The following is a 22,298-nucleotide window of genomic DNA, read 5'->3' on the forward strand; positions in this document are numbered from 1 at the left end:
TTTGAGTAAACTCCAGGAGTTGGACAGGGAACCCTGGCATGCTGCAGTCCATGGGGTCACAAAGGGTTGGACACTACTGAGCAACTGAACTGAACTAAACTGAATAGCCAAAACAGATACATATTAAAACAACAAAAATGTATCTCCACCAGAAAGCAAGCTTAGGAAAGCATCTATAAAATTTCTACTTTTAAGAAACATAACTTCATGAAGAGTCCTCTGTAACAAAGTAGCTACAGAATGCTTACATAATGAGGCAACTTGTCTTATGGGATTACTACCTACAAAGGAGCTAAGAGTTGGGTACCACACTCTCAATACTTTTCTATAGCTAAGTAGCAAACTGCTACAAATTCAGCGGCTTTGAAAAAATACCACTTATATGAGGGAGGGGATATGTGTATACATATAGCTGATTCACTTTGTTGTACAGCAGAAACACACCTTTTCAATTAAAAAATAAGAATAATTTTTCAGAAGTACCACTTACCAGCACACAGTTTTGTAAAAATCCAGCATGGTATGGCTAGGTTTTCTATTTTCAGTATTACAAGGCTGTGATTAAGATGTTGGCCACCTTTTCCGGGAGCAAATCCGGTTCCAAACCCATTGTCGTTGCCAGAATTCAGTTCCTTGCAGTTGTAGGACTGAAGTCCCTATTTTCTAGGTAGCGGATGCCAACCTGGGAAGATTCTGCGTTTAAAGTGGCTACATGCGGTGGTTTTCAGCTGGGGGGGGGCGGGGGGGAGGCGTTGGGGTGCGCCGATGCTGGCCTTGGACACTGGACCCCAGCCCTTCTCCCCGTGAGTAAGAGTCCAAGCAAGCCCCCAGCGAGCCTAGGGCCTTCAGCCATGGGTTCTTTGCTTGCAAAGGATGCCGACCTGCAGAGCCTGGCCAGAAAGGTCTGCTCCCAGCTCAACCCAAGCCACAGAAGCACAAGTCTGCTGGCAAAACTCGAGTCTCAGAAACTGTTAGGGCCCCCAAAAAGGAAGAAAGAACAGGAGAAAGCATGGGAGGAGAAGGCTGCGGAGCCAACGACACAGGCCCCTGCAGAAAAGTCTCAGACCAGGAAGACGGCCTCAGCCACTGCAGACGGCCTGGCCCAAGAGCCGGACTCAGTCTGCCTTGGATGTCCTGGGACAGCGCCTGCGTGAGAAAATACAGAAGGCCGGGGGCCAGGGCAGCGCCAAAGAGCTGTCTCCCTGGCTTTGAAGAAAAGATGGCGGAGAAAGCAGGAGCAGGACCCAAAGAGGAGCAGAAGGAAGGAGAGCAAAGGCGAAGGCAGCCCAGGCCTTGGTGGGAACTGAGGCCACAGAGACACCCGTGCCTGGGTTGCTCTTCAATAAGGTGGAGGTGACCGAGGAGTAGCCCGCCAGCAAGAAGCAGGGCTGGAAGTAGAGGCAAAAACCGAAGGGGAACCTCACGCCGCTGATGAGCAGGAACTACTGGCAGCGCCCGCAGGCGCCACGGGCCAGGCTGGAAGGGCTGTGGGACCTGGACACGGGCAAGGCCGGGGATTAAAGGGAAAAAGTGGTAAAAAGATCCATGATGCCAAACGCCTGCTACTGGAGGCCCCAAGACATCAGGTGCCTGTGGGCGAAGCGCCCTGGTGAAGATGCCGAGTAGCCAGGACGGGCCAAGGCGGGGCAACGCCTAGACAAGGCCCCCAAGAAAGGCCGATTCTGTCCTGGAGCAGACCGGCCTGGCTTGAGGGCCAGGCAGCCAGATCCAGTCCCTCCACGACCCCAGCCTTGACCCAGGCCGAAAGTGGGCATTTGCCCTGCTTGCCTCTCCCACTTGTGGAGAGGGCTCAGGCTGCACGTGTAAAAGCACCTTCAGATCTGGGGGAGGGGTGACCCAGATCCGGCTTCCAGCCTCCTCTGGTGAGGTAGAAGGCTCCCTGAAAGTTGCGGGGTGGGGGATAGGAAGCAGTGAGGAGAGAGTGGGCACGTGGGAGGCACTTCCCTGGCCCAGTTTTCCTCTCCCGTGTCCATAGGATCAGCAGCCTTTGTGACTGCTCTGTCAGTCCAAAATTCGGTTGGAAAGGACAAAAATCAACTCCTATAAGGCAGAGCTGAAGATGGAATTGACCGGTGGGTAACTGTGAGTAGGTAGGATCATCCTCAGGTGTGCCTGGAAGTGAATTATTCTATTTGTGGGCTTTCCTAGTGGCTCAGTGGTAAAGAATCCACCTGCCAATACAGGAGCCAATGCAGGAAGCCTGGTTTCCACCCCTGGGTTGGGAAGATCCCCTGGAGAAGGTAATGGCTACCCACTCCAGTATTTTTGCCTAGAGAATTCCAGGGACAGAGGAGTCTGATGGGCCACAGTCCGTGGAATCACAAAAGAGATGGAGCAATTTAGTGATTAAAACACAACATACAACAGAACCACATTTATCTGTAAGTTGGGTAAAAATTAAAATTTAAGACAAGCATACACATTAAAAATATCCTAAGATAACTACTACAAGACAGAAACAATGTTACCAAACAATGAAGAAAAATGAAGTGGGATGAACGATATCAGTCTAGAAGAGAGGAAGAGTAGAACCTAGAACTAACCGAGGATTAGTTCTAGGAGGATGCAGAGTATGAGGGTAGAGTTAAGTCCAAGCCCACAGGCAATCAGAATGAATGCAGGACAAAACTTGGATGAATTTTATGGTATGTGGATTATATTTCAATAAAACTGTTAATCAAGAAAATAAAATAAAATGGTTATGTGATTAGGTCAGGGCTACCTGAATAATCTCTTTCCAGTCACATGCATCATATAGCATGACCTAACATGCACAGAGTTGGACACAACTGAAGCAACTTAGCAGCAGCAGCAACATGACCTAACTACAGGAGTAAAATCCATCAAACTCCCAGTCTGGGGAACTAAGCAGAGGAGGAGGTAGGAAATCTTGGAGGCTTTCCTAGTACTCTGGTAGGAAGTGATATAGACTGAAAATATATGGTACACGTGATACATTGAACAAAAGAAACTAACACGAAAGAGTAAATGCTGTTTGATTCCATTTTTATGAAGTTCATAATAGGCAAAACTAGTCTGTGCTGCCAGAAATCAAGATAGTGGTGACCCTTTTGGTCAAGGAGGGATGGAAATAATAGCGCAGGGGAAGAAAGACTTACTCATTCAATAACTACACATTGAACACACCTACCAGAGGCTAAGTTAAGGGGATTCCATGGCAATCAAAATAAGCCTCTGTCTTCATGGAGCTTTAAAAATCTATCAGGGAAGACAGAGACCATTAGAAAAATGTCTACCATAACTTGTGATAAACATCACACTGGGGGAAGTGGGAGGTCCTCTGAAAGCGTATGGCAAGGGGACCTAAATAGTTTAAGGGCTCCAAAAATGACTTTTAAATGGAGACCTGAATTAGGCAGGCAAATAAGGGAGTAATGGTTAACATAGTGACTTTGGTTGACTGTGAACTGACTTTGGTTGACTGTGAACTGATTACTTACCTGTAAGATGTGACTAAGAAAGGCCACGTGGTCTGCCTCTCCATCGTTGTGAGAATGGTCTCAAGGTGAGTAGAAACACCAGTCCTGCTCTAAACTGCACTGGTCAAGCAGTTCCCTTCTTGCTATGACATTTTGTGCTCTGGATATTCTTCCATAAAATGAACATTGACAAGATAGAGTTACTTGAAAAATAACCACCACATTGACACAGGAGCCTGAGTCCCTGTGAAAAGGAATACAGAAGAATGCACAGTGGCTTCTGGCTCAGGCTCTGGAATCAGACTGCCTGAATTGTCATCCTGTCTTCACCACCAGCCACATGTCCATGGTCATTTACTGTCTGTAAGCCTCCACTTTATCAACTCTAAAGTAGGGGCAGTATTGCTACAGTGCTAAGAAATCTTTAGAGGATAGCTTTTTTAAAGAAAACAGAGGGACTATACAGATGTCTTAAGGTGGAAGAAGCATAGTTATACAGCACAGTGCTGATAGATTGTAAATGCATACAAGAAAGAACTCTCTGGCCACACTTTCAGACTCACTAGCCATACGTACTTGTCGCAGCCCAAACACAGAGAGCTCTTAAATGCTGTGCATTTGCACATCTCAGTCCTTTCTTCTGGCACATCTTACCCACCTTTGTTTTCCTGAAGAGCTTCTTTTCATCCTTCAAGTCTCAATTCACATGTTGCCCCATGGGGGAAGATTATCTTGACTGCACAAGCCAGAAATGAATGATCACTTGTCCATGCTCTCATAGCACTCTGAATATCTCTAAAGTAACATATATCAGGTTATACCAAAATTGCTTATTCATATATTTATCTCCTGTTTATGAGCCTCTTGAGAGATGAGACCATACACAGAACTTGGCACATAATAGACAGCAAAAAGAGAACTGTTCTCTGAATGAATTAAATGAATGAATACTGATACCTTAAGAGGCAGCAAATTCCTGCCACCAGGTATATTTAAGCAAAGAAGAGACATTTGTTTAGCAAAAATGTACAGAAATGATTAAAGCATCTGATACTGAACCAGCTAACCACTAAACAGGACCCTCGAGTCCTTGGGTTTAGGTAAAGAAAACTGAGAATCACAAAAGCACAGAGAAGGAGCAGATGTATATTTGAGGAACAGCAAGAGGCTCAGTTTGGGTGAAAGAAGACAGGATGGAGATAGGACTGTAATAAAAAAAAAAAAAAGAAAGGTGATACACCCCAAATGGCAAAGGAACATCATTTAATAGGGGTACTGTCTAAGAGGAGTGGGGAGACTTCCCTGGTGGTCCAGAGGTTAAGAATTCACCTGTCAATGCAGAAGACACAGCTTCAATTCTGGGTAGAGTAAGATCCCACATGCCACAGGGCAATTAATTACTGAACTGAGCTGAACAATTAACACCACAACTACTGAAGCCCGTGTGCCCTAAAGCCCGTGCTCCACAACAAGAGACACCATTGCAATGAGAAGTGCAAGCAATGCAGCTAAAGAGTGGCCCCCGCTCACTGCAATTGGAGGGAACCCATACACAGTAATGAAGACCCAGTGAAGCCTTAAATAAATATCTTTTTAAAAAGAGGAGTAGGCAAGGTAAGGTATCCCTCATGGAATGATAAAGCCTACAGGGCCTAACAAGAGCAGGCTGCAGTTCCACAAGCACAACAGAAAAAGAAGAGGAGTTAACAGAACCCTGTGAAAGGGAGGTGTTGGGGTTCCTCCATTTGAGTCTTGGCCTAAGTAGAGGAATGGGATTTAGTCACTGTCAAAATCAGGGATATACAGGAAGAGCGGGGAGGAATAAATATCCAGGTACTTCATCTCCCTCTGCTGTCACCCTCCAGCACCCTGCCAGTGCCTGTCAATGGCCACATCCAATGACAAGCCAGACAGCAAAGGAACTGGGGAAGGTAATCCACAGAAGGCAGCCTCCTGAATCCCAGAGCAGGACAGAGAAAGAGAAGCAGACTAGTGATTTTGGTGGGTAAAGCCAGAGGGGTCACCAGGTGATGCATTTTACCCAGTGAATAGGAAATAGCTCCACCCTATTTCTTGTTTTCTGTTCAGAATGAGACTTTTTTTAATTAATATTTTCCTGAAATAAAAGAGTTGTGACTGTCTGAGTCCTTCACTGTTTCCTGATACACAATGCAACAAAGCTTATTAGGTTGAGATTTACTTTTTTCTCCACTGCCTAATTAGAAGCTTAGCACCTCTAAGAGGATTATTTACAAAGCATTATCACTGAACACATGGAGCCTTTAAAGATTTTTGACTCTCACAAACTCCTTGCCAGACTTTTCAAAATTAAGGTGTAGAAGGAAAGAATATCTGAAAAAGGAAAAGGCTGAGTCACCACATACCTTCACTTGCTTATGGCATTATGTACATCATCAGCAACAGGATTCAGCAAACCCTGACACTTCCTATTTTCAGACTGAAGGAGCAAATGATACAAAGCAGCAACACCATGTGTGTGAGAGTATGCTCCCCCCACCCACCTGTGCTTACACACACACACACACACACACACACACACACACACACACACACACTTATTCTTTCTAACCTGTCATAAAGCAATCCTCTTTTCATGATTAGAGGCTGCATTCATGTTTAACTTCTGAAAATGAATCAAGTGTTCTTGAAAGTCTTGCCTGATTCCCCCACTCCACCAATACATCCACTCCCAAGGACAGCAGGAATACCAATTGGTCAACGCATGGGCTTTTGCTTAGACTCAGGGCTGTGGTGCAGACAGATGCCCTCTGTGGAAAACAGCAAGGCCAATAAAGGCCAATGAGGTAAGAAACCACATGTACCCCTCAAACAGTAAATAACATTGTGTGGGTTTAATAAATCATTCTGTTATGAATCCAGTACACAGTATTTATCTTGCTACAAATATGTTTTGTTTCCTGACATCTTTTAAAAGAACAGTTTGATGACAGCAAACACTTTCTTTAATCTTCCTGATAGTTGTACCCAGAGCTGTTTTTGATACTGAGAACTGCACAAATAAATTGCCCACATCATATCCTGGTGCAATCTAAATCTCTGATTTAACTATGCTGTTTTCTTGTCTTTCAAATAGACACGCTACAGCCGCTTTCCCAGTGAAGTCCAGTGCAAAGAGGGAGAGGTGTGCCAAAGAGGCCCGAGAGATGGACGTTTCCTCAGTGTGGGTAAGAGAACAGGCTGGAGGCAGGGGAGGGCGGCTGGAGCCCTGTGGATCCACACGCTGTGACCATCATTCAGGTAACTGCTCTTTCTTCATCTTCTGAGGGGGTGGTTCTTGGCTGCTGGCTTAACTTTCAGAAAGTACCCTCCTTCTCCAGGCTTCCTGGATCAACTTCTACTTTTGCATATTCTTTTCATTAGTAAAAGGGAAAGGAGTCACCACTGGAAAGCTCTGAGATTCAGAGGAAGTGAGTAAACAGCATTTTTATTTTTCCTTCAATGGAATATAAGTTCCTCAAGAGAAGAAGAAGAGTACAGGTAATTATAATATAATTATATCTTATCAGTGTATTACCAATCAGAGGAGTGTAAGGTTTCTTATCAAATCAGATTTGCTGAGAAAAAAGATATGAAGGGTCTGGACTTTTTTGTTTTTCCAACAGAACCTTGTTTTGGTTTGGTTTTGTGTGTGTGTGTGTGTGTGTGTGTGTGTGTTTATTTCAAGGAGACATGATTTTCCTGGCTGTGACATGTAATGCTCCATTTTACCAGACTGCATTAAGCAGTTCAGTTTATGACTATAAACAGTCTCTGGCTTTTGTCATTAGGATGAGTTGTTCAAATGTAAGGTACTCAAAGATAATGTCCTCAAGCCATTTAAGCCAAGTTCTTTTATTCTTCATTCGAGTAAACATGTCTTGGATAACTTCTATGAGTTCTGGCATGGACAAGAGTCATTTGAGTCATATTCCAAGTCGAGATGGGTACTAATCCCCTCTTATTACCCTACCAATTAATAATGTCACAGGCTAGAGACACAGCTGGCCAGGGTCTCACCTATATGATCTGTAACAGGGAAAGCTAACTGGCATTAAGGCATGTGGGAGAAACCATAAAGCACAGCATTTATACACAGTGATGCTGAACTTGGTCCGGGTTCAGTTCCCACATCTGCCACCTTTTAGGTCAAACAGGATAAACAATTTAACCTGAGAGTAATAAATACAAAGGACTTAGATGAAGACTTAGCATGTGGTAAATACTATACTAAATGTTAGTTACTTTTAGGACCCTGGCTTTAACCAGGCTCTGTCACCATCAAGAGGCATGATTAGGGATCAAGGCCTAGCCTTCCTCCTACTGAAGTGGCCGAGTCATTCCCTACCTTTTGCACCAGTCCCTGCTGATGCTGCTCTTGACAGCAGTGCCACCACAGTGACATGAATGTCCTTCACCACCGTCCTCTCCAGCCTCTCAGTGCTGTCCCACCACTCTCCTGGGCTGACCCTGTTGCTCTCACAAATATAAGGAAAGATTCTCTCTCCACTCTTGTTACATCTCTGCCGCTGCTGCTGCTAAGTCACTTCAGTCGTGTCCAACTCTGTGCGACCCCAAAGACGGCAGCCCACCAGGCTCCCCCGTCCCTGGGATTCTCCAGGCAAGAACACTAGATTGCTAAATGTGACCCTGCTCTCTTTTTTTAGTAAATCTCCTGTAAAGGGTAGTTTCACCTTTTTATTTTATTTTTTTGGGGGGGGGGGGATGGAAGCAGTCCTTGATGGAGCAGACAGCTCAGCGCCATGGCAGGAGCTCTGGTTTCCTCTGCTGAAACGCTTCCTCTCCACTCACGAACTCGTTAATTCAGTTTCACCTTTTTAGTCTCCTGTAGGACAGTCTTTCAAATAACATGATAAAAGCTACCCCCTGAGTTGTCAGAAAACATTTGGGTGACAACTCCAATAACCTATTCAAAAAGTTCTTTCCCAGTGATTATAAAGCACTGTTCCAAGCAAGGAGTTAAATCATCTTGGTCTGTGCCTATATGTCAGTATCATTACACTTTATGTTTGCTGCCCCACAGCAACACACACACACACACAGTCTTGCATCATACCTTACTGGATATTTTTAGGACTTCCCTGGTGGCTCAGAGGTTAAAGCGTCTGCCTGCAATGCGGGAGACCTAGGTTTGATCCCTAGGTTGGCAAGATCCCCTGAAGGAAATGGCAACCCACTCTAGTATTCTGGCTGGGAGAATCCCATGGATGGAGGAGCCTGGTAGGCTACAGTCCACGGGGTCGCAAAGAGTCGGACACGACTGATCTACTTCACTTTCACTTTCTAAGGACTGATCAACAAATTATCTTTACAATATTCTCAGGGAACCTATCAAGTTCACATGCAAAAGAGATCTGAAGCATGTTTGGGACATGCTGAGGCTCTTGATATTATAGATTGGTTGGTATTATATATTAGCCCCTTTCTGAGGCTATATATTAGGTTTCCTCAACTCTATTTTTCTTTCCTGATGTTTGCATATTAGTGTTTCTTAAACTGTGGTCAAGGACCATTGACATCAAAGTCATCTGACTTATTAAAAACTTAATTTCCCCACATCAGCTGAGCCAGGGTCTCTGGGAGGAAGGCTCAAATGCTTGAAGTTCTACAAGCTGTTCCTTCTATGCACTCTAAATAAAGTTTGAGAACTTCTGTTCTACATCATTTTGAAATACACATTGTTTTGAAACAAGCATTATGTATCTATCTTACCAGTTACATTGCTGGAAGTATTACAGTGACCTTTAACATAAAACCTTATATTCCATCCTTTGTTATTTAAAATATGCTCTTGCTATTGCCAAGATAAAGAATATCTGCAAGGCAGGACAGCCACTGGTCTCAGGAATCAATGAAATCAAATCAGTTTGCTTTCTTTAAGATAAAAAAATTGGCATAAATATAAAACAAAGCCCGTAATAGGAACTCCAAACAGCCTAGGGGTAGCCTAGTTGTTGGTGGATAAGCTTTTCAGTCAGTGAGACTAGGGTTCAAATTCCAGTAAGGATACTAACTAGCTGTGTGACCTTTACTTTTCTTAATCAGTCTGTTTTGATTTTCTCACCTGTAAAATTTTAGATAATACTGATAATATTAGATTTATTACTGATAATATTTATTATCTGATAATATTTATTTACTGATAATATTTATTACTGATAATATTACTATTATTACTGATAATAGATTTGTTGTAAGAATGAAGTGAGAAAAAGGTAGGTAAGGCCCTTGGTATAGTACATAATAAACGTGTTAGAGCAGTTATCATTTCCAAATGAGAATTATTCCTGATGGATTCTGAAATAAAGCAGACAGCTCTCATCAGAATAAAATCTTCAAGATGGTTAGTGAACTACTGGCCAGATGCTATCTTTCCTCTTTTCCAGATATCTAGAAACCTCAAAAGTGTCTTCTGCAAAGCACCAAAGAGCAGGACAAACAAGGCAAAAGAGTCAGATATCCTACCAGACAACTCCAGCCCTAGAGAAGAGTCTAAGGAAAGCATGGCAAAACCAGCGTATAAGATGGAGCTTTCAAAGGTGGGGCAGATTCACTCAACAAAATAGTTCTAGGACACGTGTCAGGCGCAGTTCCAAGCTGAGAATACAGCATAGAACAAAACAGACAAAAGCTTTTCCCTTGTGGGGTTCATACTCTAGTGAAGGGAAGCACACAATAAACAACTCAATTAATAAAATATACAATATGTCTGATAGTGAAATGTGCTTTGAGAAAAATCAAGCAAAAAATGGGAATAGGGACTTCCCTAAGGATCCAGTGGTTGCTCTGCACTTGCACTGCTGAGAGAGAACTAAGATCCCACAAGCCTCACAGTGTGGCCAAAATAAACTAAATGTGGCACTACAAAAAATAGGAATAAGCAGAACCAGGGTAGATAATAGTTAATCATGGTAAAGCAGAAACACCTATGTATTACCCCCTCAATGTCATCTCCCTTTGCCCTAAATCCACATGTGAAAGGTGACCACTTCATTAATTAATACTCAGCAACTATTTTCTGAAAAAAGGATATGCCTCAAGAGGAAACCAAAATCTTTGAAAATAAAGCAACCTTTACATACCTGTTTCAGCTGGGTAGAATTAGTATCTGGCACATTTAAACACTCAATAAATCATTGTTGCAGAAATCAGTGGCTCAGCAAATAAGTGGAAGGATTACCACCTTTCAGGAAGGATGATTCCAGCTCCATCCACAGAGCCAGGCTGCTCTCTGTAATGATCACAACCTCCATAATAAGCAACAAAAACATGAACCTGATTGCTCACTAATCCTTGGTATTCTCCCAAGCAATTTATATGGATTATCTCATTGGAACCTTTCAACAATACTGGAGATTCAGGGGAGGAATTGCCCAGTACAGGCCTGTGGACACCATCTCTGTTGAGTAGTGTCCTTCCTGTTGAGAAGTGCAAATCCTTCTCAGTCAGTAAGTCAGGTCCTAAGTAGACTTCAGAGCAATGATTATGATTATCAATCAATAAAGATTATCAAATTATCAAACACAGGTGTTCCCATTTTCCAACCCAGCTGTCAGTGTCTTCTCAGCAAATCACTGTTTCTGATAACCATCCAGTCCAGACTAGAACTTTTTAATGTCTTTTCTCTTTCAGTCATTCTACTGGTATTATCCAGCATTCACTATATACAAAGCTCGAGATGCAGTCAGAGGTCCCTGCCCTCCAGGAATCTACAATCAGATCCTGAAAGAAGGCTCAACCCCGTAGAGCAGTGGTCCCCAACCTCCAGGATCTAATGGCTGAAGATGTGAGGTGGAGCTGATATAATAATAATAGAAATAAAGTACACAATAAATGTAATGCACTTGAATCACCCCAAAACCATCCCCCCCCACCTGCAGTCAGAGGAAACCAGTTCCTGGTATCAAAATAATTGGGGCCACTGCTTTAGTAGAAGGAAACAAAGCAAAGCAATGTGTTTGCCCTGGGGTGCATACAACAGGTGTAAGAGGGGACTGAAGACTTTGATTTATACCTTCGGAGGCTAATTCGGATTTCTGGTATGGAGAACCATTGGAAGAACCAAGGACAGAGATATCTGTGAGTCAGAAAGGGTGGTCACATGCCTCGGAGATACAAGCTAGGTATGCTTTGGATACACCAAAGACCCAAAACAGGGCCACAGCTTGAACACATGGGCAGCTTCTTTCCAAGGAAAGCCAGTCACTGACAAGGCCAGAAGAGTCTGTGCCTGCCCTGCTGGACCCCACTGTGAAGATTTAAAGCTGAAAATCAGTGCTGAATTACAGGTCACAGCAACCAAACACCCAAACCATAATTAAGAAAGGGAGAATTGGATTTACCAGGAAAAACAAATTGCCTACGAAGGTAGTGCTGTAAGCAGTTCTGGAAACAAACAGTGCCCAGTTTATTTTTTTTCAGTGTTTTAAAAGGAAAGAGACAACAATTAGAGAGGAAGTAGAGGTAACAGTGCAGAGGCACAGAGGAGCCGGGCTAAAAGGAGGGCCCTTAGGACCCTGCGCCACATGTGGTCCAAGTTGGATGCCAATCTAGTTCTCTTGCTTCTCTGCTTAAACCCACCAGAAGCCTCCCTGCTGCTGCTGCTGCTAAGTCACTTCAGTTGTGTCCGACTCTGTGCGACCCCAGAGACGGCAGCCCACCAGGCTCCCCCCGTCCCTGGGATTCTCCAGGCAAGAACACTGGAGTGAGTTGCCATTTCCTTCTCCAATGCAGGAAAGTGAAAATTGAAAGTGAAGTTGCTCAGTCGTGTCCGACTCTTAGTGACCCCATGGACTGCAGCCTACCAGGCTCCTCCGTCCATGGGATTTTCCAGGCAAGAGTACTGGAGTGGGTTGCCACTGCCTTCTGACTAAGCAACTATAAAAGTATTAGAGGGAACAATTGAGAGAGTTCACACCAGGCCATGAATACTGCCCACTCTCATTAGTCTTTATCACCACTGGGAAGAACAAGCAGGAGAAGGTGAAATGGTGAAAACAACAAGTTGGGAGGTTCTAATAAAAGTAGTTTCCTAGTCTAATAGTAGTGACAGATGAACTGAAAAGTGAAAGTGAAGTCGCTCAGTCGTGTCCGACTCTGCGATACCATGGACTATAGTCTACCAGGCTTCTCTGTCCATGGGATTTTCCAGGCAAGAGTACTGGAGTCGGGTGGCATTGCCTTCTCCGAGAAGCCTCCCACTCTCCTTTAAACAGAGCCCCAACTCCTTCACTTGACCTTCCTCCACCAACTCCTTCAAAGACTTGCAAAACGTAGTGCTTCCCTTGGCTTTATCTCACCATTCCCGTCTCCCCTTCATCTATTCTGAACTGCCCTCAAGTCTTCCCCGGTGTTTCTATCCCAGTTTTCATTAGGTCATCACATGGAACACATTTCCCCTGTCCATCTTCATCTGACTGCCACCTACTTATTCTTCAGATCTCGGCTTAAATATCATTTACACAAAGAAGCTTTCCTTACCCTGGTTGAGGTTAGGTCCCTTTGCTCTGTTCGCATAATTCTCAATATTTCCTCTCTCATAATATTCATCAGCTTTGTAATCATTATTGATTATGAGTCTTTGCTACTAAATAGTAAACTTCATGAGTGCAGAGATTGTTGCAAGAACCATAAAACACCCATTAAATTAATCAATAGATTCAATTGAAGCAAAATTTATTAGGGGACTTTAGGTCCTTCTTTCTCCCTGAATTGTAAATTGCAAGGGAAAAAAAAAAAAAAACATAACATTAAGCAAAATCTCAAAGGAGAAGAGAAAGGATAGTTCCTGCCTGTTGTGGCCTAGCAGCTTAGCTTTATGATCACGCATACCTTTCTTCATTAGCATGTGCCCCCTACCAAGAAAAGTAATTCTATAAAATAATTTTACCTGCTTCCCAGTCCAAAAAACATTATCTTTCCTTTTAATTTATTCTCACTTCATTCGTTCAACATTTATAAAGCAACTTCAGTGTGCCAAGCACTGGCTCTTCCTACATTTTTGTTGTTTTCAAATTTTCACAGGTAGAGATTTAGGAGTTGGCTATAATAAAAATTCAGAAATGAGCAAGATTTTAATTTCAGGGGGTAAAAAGCTTAATAGTCAGAAATACATTTAGTATTGAGTTGCTGGCAACAGAAAAACTAGTGTGAATTGGCTTAAATCCATGACTTCATTGGCTCACAAGTCTTTTAAAGGCCAGAAGTTTTAGGCAGGTTTTTTCTCCAGAACTTCACAGAGTCCCTAGGCTTTGGCTCCTTTAGGATTCTCTGGGCCCTACCCTCTGAATGACAGCTTGCCCTTCTCAGTTTCCCTTGTAATAGCAGTTATTAGACATCTCACCTCTTCCACCTTGCCAAAAGAAAAGGAGCTCTTCACCTATTTCCCACAAATGAAAATGGAAGCCTGCTTCCCAGGAGCCTCCAGCAAACAGGGGAATTTCCTCCCCATCACTGTCTTGAATCTGGCCATATAACCATCCTGGAACCAGTTGCCTCACCCAGGGAATGAGATACACTGGTTGGTTTCAGCCCTATAGGATCTACCAAATATGTTGTCCATTCCACACCAGGTGTGTAGCTGAGCAAAGGAAAACATATCCCTAAAGGGAAAAAAATTTGAAGACTATTAGAGAAATGAAGAAATAGACATTGATGAAGCAGTCAACAAGTGTTCATTACACAGGTATGTGGTCAGGCCACCCAAGATGGCTGTTCTCTTGCTCTCTGTACATCCCCTGATCAACCAGTACCTGCTTCACCTACACCCTACTCACCTGATCAACCTTCCCTCTTAATCATAGAGCCTAATAGGTAACTGCCTATGTGCTTGCCCCCTGCCCTGGCTGCTGATTTCCCTGGTAACTGAGGAACGAACCTGACAACTGGTAGCCTCCTTCTCCCCCTGGTAGTGAAGACTGCTGCTATGTCCTGCCTGCCATCTGCTGTACATGATGGGATACTCCTTCAGAACCTTTTGCTTCAGATGCATAAGATCCCCTGTCCAGTAAACCATTGATGTCTCTGCTGTTGTTCTGAGTTCTTTCCTAGGTCTCACAGCCAGGGAATTACAAGGTTTACAGAGTTTTCCAGAGCAGCATTCCAGTTTCTCTATATAATGCTCAAACGCTCAAAAATGTTTGACCCTTTGTGACCCCATGGACTGTAGCCTCCCAGGCTCCTCTGTCCATGGGATTTTCCAGGCAAGAATACTGGAGTGGGTAGCCATTTCCTTCCCCACCCAGGGATCGAACCTAGATCTCCTGCATTGCAGGCATATTCTTTACCAACTGAGCCACCAGGGAAGCCGGTTTCTCCACCTCACATAAAGAAATATGTCATCACTGCTGGGTAGCTTATAGAATCCTTGATTCTTAGGATTAAAAGGAATTACACATAGAGTCCAATCTAATCCATCATGTTATAGTAATTAAGGCTGGGAAGATTGAAGTAATTTGCCCCCAAGTTACACAATTTAGTGAGCACCATCAAAAAGAACATAACTCAGATGTTTTTATTTTTGATCTAACATTCTTCTTGAGTGTCATTACAACACAACAAAATCATACCATATGATAAGTCATTTCTGTTATTCTATAAACACTGAGTTTATTGGCAGAGAATATTTTTTGTTGGGTTTGTGTAAGGATAGATAGGAAAAAGTGAAAGAATGGAAAAAGAGAATAGTTTTGATGTCTTTTTAATTTTAATTCACACAAATTTCTAACACATTTATTGACTGAGAAAATATGACGCTAGGACTTTGATAATGAGAATCTTCATGGTAAGACTTCTAAGTCCTGATCCCAGGGCTGAACACCATTTGGTGAAAAGACAAATTCCAGGCTCTGCTCTCAACAATTGGTGTGTTTGAGACCTACGAAATAATGCACATTTATAATGCTTTTGATCTGAGGAAGAACTCTTCAGAGTAGAGAAAATGTTCATGCTAGTCAATAGATAAACATCACAGACCCACCTGTGCTCTGGGACCTGTGAACTTTCCTCCAGGTCACAGAAGTGCATTGCATTTTCAGGGCAGACCAGCTAGCAAGGGCCAGCTGTGGGTGAGGGAAGAATAGACAAGAGAAAACCAAAAGTGCCCTCCCTGAGCCTGGAGGATCTCTTCATTAGTACTCACACACCCTCTGGATATGGAGAGCCTACTCAAAGGCAAAGAGTTTACTCAGATGGTACTTATCTTAAACCTTTATTTATCACTAGTATCTCTGCAGCAATTAGTTGTTTGTTTTTTTTTTATTAATTGGAGGATAATTGCTTTACAACGTACAACAACATGAATCAGCCATAAATATATTACACATATATCCCCTCCCTCTTGACTCTCCCTCCAAACCCCTGCCCCCATCCCACCACTCTAGGGCATCACAGAGCACTGGCTTGAGCTCCCTGTTACACAGCAACTCCCCACTACCTATCTGTCTCACGTATGGTAATGTATATATTTCAATGCCACTCTCTCAATTCACCTCACCCTCTCCTTCCCTGGGTGTGTCCACAAGTCCGTTCTCTACATCTGCATCTCTTTTCCTGCCCTGAAGATAGATTCATCAGTATGCTTTTTCTAGATTCCACACAAATGCATTAATATACAATATTTGTTTTTCTCTTTCTGGCACACTCCACTCTGTATAACAGGCTCTGGGTTCATCCACCTCAGTTCAACTGACTCAGACTCATTCCGGAGTAATATTCTATTGCATATATGTATGTCAACTACAAGTTGGCACTAGCCAAGGGCATTTGCCATCTGCTTCTGTGGAGATTGAATCCTGTGCTGCTGCAGCTGTTGACCTTTAACACCCCTAAAAGGAATTCAGTATCCTCTGTAACACTATATTTTGGTCCTTTCTTATCTCTTAGTCTCTTCCAGCACAAGGACTATATTTTACTCACAATTGAATTTTCATCCATTGCACAGAGTAGATGCCAAATTAATGTTTAGTGAGTTGGATTGAACTGAGTCATATGATGTCTGTCTTGCCTTCAAAGCATATTCAAATCACACTTTTCTTCCAGAATACGTCCTAAACTATCCTAACTGTAGGTTCAGTCTATGTCTTGAGTCAACATAGTTGCTTCCTCTATCCAACTCCAAAACTTCAAGTGCAGCCCCGCCTCAACCCCCAGGACCATGTATAAACGAGCCAGGAGACTGAGTAACTAGTCCACATTCCAGAGCTCAGCATTAAATCGTCTTTGCCACTAGTCCAATCGTCCATTTATTTGTTTCTTTAATCAACATTTAAAAGCCAACTTGGTGCCAGGCCCTATGCTGTCATTGTTGTTTAATCCCAAAGTCACGTCTGACTCTTTTGTGACACTATGGACTATAACCTGCCAGCCTCCTCTGTCCATGGGATTTCCCAGGCAAGAATATTGGAGTGGATTGCCACTTTCTTCTTCAGAGGATCTTCCCAACCCACAGATGGAACCTGCATCTCCTGAATTTCAGGCAGATTATTCACCACTGAGCCACCTAGGAAGCTCAGGCCCTATATCAAGTGCAAAAGAAATAAGGATGAAGATGTTATGAGCTGGGCCCTCAGGGAGCCCACAGCTAGTTAGTTGAGGGGCAGGGGGGACATTAAACAGGCAACCCTGTGTCAGACCCTGTATCATATTTTGCCCAATCTCCAGTCTCTGTGCTCTATTTCGTTTTCTTGGTATTCTCTGTCTTCTTTCTTGTTCCAGAAACCCCAACTCTCCAGACTGGAAATTGAAATCCTACTTGCAATCCTACTGTCAGGACAAAAGACTTGTGCAGTTTTCTTTTCCATATAACCAGCCCTTCTGCACACCGCTTTCCATTGAGTGAGAAAAGTCTGACTTCTTCACAGGGTCGCTGATTCTTTGTTTCAGGACTCTCTGACCTGGCTCTCAAGTTTGGCATCTAATATGAATTATCCAGTACTCTTTAGGATTAAAGTACATAATTCTCTGTGTATCCTATTTAGAACGGATATCCTCAGGATCCATTCCCCCAGATGTTCTAAATATCTGTATTTATTACAAGCCTCCCAGGCAATTTTAAAACAGATGGTCCAGAGACTTTAAGAAGCATTGTCCTAAGATTCACATATTCACTTAAATTTTAGAATTATCTACACTGTCTCTATCTCACCCCACCATCACAATTTGGACCCTGAAAACCTTCAAGGATTGGGATAATTCCCCAATTCTCCTGCCGAAGGAAGTGGAATTCAGTCAGCAGAAGACTTACTGTGCATGACTATGTTCTTTGACTTTTGAATATTATCTTCCCCAAAGTCCCCATCCCTGGGCAGCGTACCTATTGGGACAGCTTAGATGCTTAATCTTGACCTCCTGGCCAGTTATGTGCTTGAACTCTGATCTATTTCTATTACCCCTGAAACATCATGCTTTGTCCATCAATACCTGAAAGTCAGTCAGTCTCTCACCTCTCTATCTGCTGTCACTACCTAGCCAGGTTTGGCTCCAGATTCCAGAATTCCCCACCTGGCCTATCCAAGTGATAATTATTGACTGTCTGTGCAAGTTCTCAGAAATCCCAGGCATGGTCATATTTTCTTAGAAATCCCATGCTCTTTGAGGAAGACTCAGACACCGCTGTAGCAGAGCCCTGTGCCACCCACTCCTGCTCCTGCCTCCCCAGTGCTCGCTCTCACTGAGGAACAAGTTGGTCAGGAAACCACACCACAGCCATGCCCTTTAAAGACACTGGTAATCCTCCACTGGAGCCAAAGGTGGAGGATCACCCTCACCAGCCTCAATGTGAAGTCTCTGAAGAAGGTATGTGCTGACCTGATGAGAGGTAGGAAGGAAAAGAATCTGATAGTGAAAGGACCTGATCAGACTCTGAGGCCCACCAAGACAGAATAACTATGAGAAAAAATTCCTTGAGGTGAAAGTTCTAAGACTTGGGATCAATTTCAGATGAGGATCCACAAGCGACTCATTGACCTGCACAGTCCTGAAATTGTCAAGCAGATCACTTCCATCAGTAATGAGCCAGGAGTCGAGGTGGAAGTCACCACTGCCTATGCCTAAGTCAACCTTTTTAATAAACTGATAATCAGTTGTTAAAAAGAAAAATGAAATCCCATAGCACCAATTGTCTGTATCACTCAGTTCACCTGTTATGCCTAGATCTGTTACCAACATCCTATCTCACCAGCAAGATTGTAAATTAGTATTACTGAGTATTCGTGGGTTAAATAATCACATAGGCCCTAACTATGGAAGACACAAAATAAGATATTTATAGTAAAAGTAAAGGACCAGAGGAACTGACATTACCAGAAAAGTCAGGCTTAGAAGAGATGCTGGAGTTCACACTGAGTTACCAGGGAAAAAAGTGATTTTTAACCATCGTAGTAATATTTTCCATTCACTGAGGACCAATCATGTGTACCAGGCACTGTACTAGATATATTAAATGTCATTCTTCTAATCCTTACAACTATCATTTGAAGAAACCTTTGACGCTCAAGGAAGTCTATAAGCTTTCCCATGATGACACAGCTAGAAAGTGAAGGAGTTGAGATAATTTAGGTTGACTCCAAAGCCCATGGTATATCTGCACACGTGTGTGCTAAGTTGCTTCAGCTATGTCTGACTCTTTGTGACCCTATGGACTGTAGCCTGCCAGTCTCCTTTGCCCATGGGATTCTGCAGGCAAGAATACTGAGGTGGGTTGCCACCCCCTCTTCCATGGTATGTCTACTACACTACAAACCAAGGAAATAATTATCACCAGCTCCTCAATTTGCCAGAGCTATTGCTAGAGCACATTATTCCTGTAAAACTCTAATGTCACTTGAAAATTTTCAATGAGTTCAAAAGATTGTAAGAAAGAAATTTTTCCAAAATAATCAGGGAATAGTGTATAGGTGGGAATACAGAGCATTACGGGAAAATGTCCTGCCCAACAGCTGTGTTCATTCCTCCATTCAACTCAGTGGTACTAAACATAAAGCCAAATGAACTCTGGGCATTTTAATATTGTTTTCTCTTTGGGGAACCTAACTTCTCCTTAATAGGACAGGAAAAAAGCCCACCTAGCTGACTGTTGCTTGGTGCCTCATTCTACTAAGGCTTTATGGCTGAGCTTCTGTAGTTTGTGTCTGTTTGAAAGAGCCTCTGGCCTCTTTCCTAGTTTTAAAGGCTGTCCTCAGCAGGAACACTGGATTACTAGCCCTAGTTAAAGAGCGCTTAGAGCCATGCTGGTTAAAACACTTGCATGACTTCCAGGCAACTGCAATAGAGGCCAAGAATTAATTAATTGATGCCAGTGGGAGTTGAAAGCTTGGGATAAGGGCACTGCAAAGCCTGGGAGCATCTGCCTCACACCACAAAGCTCACATTCCCAGCATTCCAGCTGCTGTGAGGAGTAGTGCTGAGAGCATTGCATTGAAGGAGTTACAAGCCCAGGTCTGGCTCTATGGGAACTTGAGTCTTGCTGATCTTTCTGAGGCTAATTCCTCATCTGTAAATAAGAAGAGTAATCCCTGTACTACCCATTGCAGAAGATTTTGTGAGGCTCAGATGAACTATCTGTATGTGAAGCCTCCATAAAGACTGTGACTGGAGTAAATGCCTCCCTCGAGTGCTCCCAGAACAATCCGTGCTTCCCCAACAAGCACTTGTTGTATTTCACAGTTATTACTTCTTTGTCTTGTCTTTCTCTTATGTACTGTACAATTCCATAAGGACAGGGATGGTATCAATATTGCTCAACACTGGCTCCTAGAATCTACCACAGTGCAGACTGCTTGGTTGTTGCTCAAGAAATGCCTGTGAGATGAATGAATAGTGCACAATGAATAATTGTAGTCCTATGTAGTGTTCTTTATTTTGTGGAAGCTTCATGCCACATGGTAAAACAAATCCCATGTCACCATCACTGTCAGCTACAGGCAACTTTTTTTTTTTTTTCACTTTATAACTGTTGTTTCATACTCAGAAGCAGTCCTCAAGAAGTGTACAGTCCAAAGAGAATAATACATGTAGAGATGAAAAATCAAATTAAAAAAACACAGTAAATGCCATTTCTAATAAGTTCTCACTTTCAATTCAACTTTTTCAAAGAACTAACCTCTGGGGTAATTCCAAACATCTTAAAATTACAAGTTTCTCTAGGACTAAAACTACCATATGACCCAGCAATCTCAATATTATGCATATACCTTGAGGAAACCAAAACTGAAAAAGATATATGTACCCCAATGTTCGGGCTTCCCTTGTGGCTCAGCTGGTAAAAAATCCGCCTGCAATGCAGGAGACTTGGGTCCAATCCCTGGGTTGGGAAGATCCCATGGAGAAGGGAAAGGCTACCCAATTCAGTATTCTGGCCTACGGAAGTCCAGGACTGTACAGGCACAACTGAGTGACTTTCACTTTCACCCCAGTGTTCACTGCAGCACTATTTACAATAGCTGGGACATAGAAGCAGCCCAATGGCAGCCCACTCCAGTACTCTTGCCTGGAAAATCCCATGGACGGAGGAGCCTGGTGGGCTGCAGTTCATGGGGTCGCTAAGAGTCGGACACGACTGAGCGACTTCACTTTCACTTTTTACTTTGATGCATAGGAGAAGGAAATGGCAACCCACTCCAGTGTTCTTGCCTGGAGAATCCCAGGGACGGGGGAGCCTGGTGGGCTGCCGTCTATGCGGTCACACAGAGTCAGACACGACTGAAGCGACTTAGCAGCAGCAGCAGCAGATGTCCATCAACAAATGAATGGATAAAGAAGCTGTGGTGCATATATACAAAGGAATATTACTCAGCCATAAAACGGAATGCATTTGAGTTGGTTCTAATGAGGTGGATGAACATAGAGACCGTCATACAGAGTGAAGTCAGAAAGAGAAAAGCGAATATCACATAATAGTACATATATATGGAATCTAGAAAGATTATACTGATGAACCTATGTGAAGGGCTGAAGTGGAGACACAGACAAAGAGAACAGACTTATGGACAGGGGCGGCGGGAGGATGGAAACATATACACTACCTTATGTAAAATAGATAGCCAGTGGGAATTTGCTGTATGTCTCAAGGAAATCAAACCAGGGCTCTGTGACAATCTAGAGGGGTGGGAGGAGGTGGGAGGCGGTTCAAGAGGGAGGGGACATATGTATACCTATGGCTGATTCATTTTGCCGTATGGCAGAAATCAACACAATATTGTAAAAGAATTATCCTTCAATTAAAAATATTTGGCAAAACTAATACAATTATATAAAGTTTAAAAATAAAATAAAATAAAATCATGTTTGTAAAGCATATTTAATAAAACAAAGCAAATGCTCATATGAAAAAATAAAAATAAAAAAAATAACTACAAGTTTTTATATTTAAAGACCATAGACTGCCTTGTGTGTCCAGATGGAGTATTTTAAGTATAAATTCAATTGTGTAGAAATCCCAGATATTTTTGTGGAGGAGTGACTATTTTCTGAAAGCACTAATCACCAGAAGTAAACATGTGTAGGAAGGTGTGGAGGAGCGGGGCAGAAGTGTGTCAGAGGATGTTTCTGTAGATTCCAGTGAAACCTTTTTGGAGATAAATATGCAAAGACTCAAAACACAAAGGTAGGCACTATCATTTGCAAAGACCTACACGCAGTGAGAAGAAATTGGAAAACCAATGTACATTGCTTCAAAGCCCCAATATTTTTAGTACCTTGAAATTATTAAATTTTTATCTGCTTTTATGTGAAACAAATATGCAAACTAACCTAACAACTTGAGCAGAATGTCAAGGGATTCTTCTGAAGGTTATTTTCTCT

General features: G+C 42.9%; 2 pseudogenes; both read left to right on the forward strand.

Annotated features, from left to right (window-relative positions):
- The first annotated feature begins 851 nt into the window (after positions 1-851).
- Positions 852-1,368, forward strand: LOC105001369 (annotated as a pseudogene).
- Positions 1,369-18,205: 16,837 nt separating this feature from the next.
- On the forward strand, positions 18,206-18,551 carry LOC105001370 (annotated as a pseudogene).
- The last annotated feature ends 3,747 nt before the right edge of the window (positions 18,552-22,298 follow it).

Source organism: Bison bison, unplaced genomic scaffold, assembly GCF_000754665.1.
Source record: "Bison bison bison isolate TAMUID 2011002044 unplaced genomic scaffold, Bison_UMD1.0 scf7180017864382, whole genome shotgun sequence".
NCBI lineage: Eukaryota > Metazoa > Chordata > Mammalia > Artiodactyla > Bovidae > Bison > Bison bison.